Genomic DNA, 949 nt, shown 5'->3' with positions numbered 1-949 from the left:
GACCTTAACCCCTGACCCGATGACCTTGACCTTTGGTCAGTTGATTCTTTGTTTAATTCTGAGCAACATTGCTTCAAAGTGTCAAACCAAAATGTTCACCAGTGAAAAGATACAAAATTTAACCCTGACCTTTGACCCAATGACCTTGACATTTTGTCAGGTTGACTCCTTGTTTAATTCTGATCAACTTTACTTCATCATGTCATAACAAAATGTTCACCAGTGAAAAGATGCAAAATTTGACCTTGATCTTTGAACCTAATGACCTTGACCTTTGACCTGGACTTTTTACCTCAATGTGTATTTTTGTGAACTGAACATCTTGACCAAGTTTCATGTACATCGGTCAATAAATACCAAAGTTATCAGCCAGGAACAAAATTTGTAGACAGACAGACAGAGTGATTACTATAGGGCACCCGTATCTCCGATACGGGGCCCTAGCTAATTCTAGCTTCACAGGGAAAGTCAGATCACCATGGTAACTAATCCTAGCTACACAGAGAAAGTCAGATCATCGTACACAGTGTAAGCCAAATCCCCATGGTTATTAACTGTTGCTTCACAGTGAAAGTCAGATCACCATGGTTATTAACTGTAGCTACACAGTGAAAGTCAAATCACCATGGTTATTAACTTTAGCTACACAGTGAAAGTCAGATCACCATGGTAACTAATCCTAGCTACACAGAGAAAGTCAGATCAACGTACACAGTGTAAGCCAAATCACCATGTTTATTAACTGTTGCTTCACAGTGAAAGTCAGATCACCATGGTTATTAACTGTAGCTACACAGTGAAAGTCAAATCACCATGGTTATTAACTGTAGCTACAGTGAAAGTCAGATCATCATGGTTATTAACTGTAGCTACACAGTGAAAGTCAGATCACCATGGTTATTAACTGTAGCTACACAGTGAAAGTCAGATCACCATGGTTATTAACTGT

The sequence above is a fragment of the Mizuhopecten yessoensis genome, unplaced genomic scaffold (genome assembly GCF_002113885.1).
Source record: "Mizuhopecten yessoensis strain PY_sf001 unplaced genomic scaffold, ASM211388v2 scaffold8777, whole genome shotgun sequence".
Classification (NCBI taxonomy): Eukaryota; Metazoa; Mollusca; class Bivalvia; order Pectinida; family Pectinidae; genus Mizuhopecten; species Mizuhopecten yessoensis.
The sequence above is the reverse complement of the archived record's forward strand: the minus strand, read 5'-3'. Positions refer to the sequence as shown.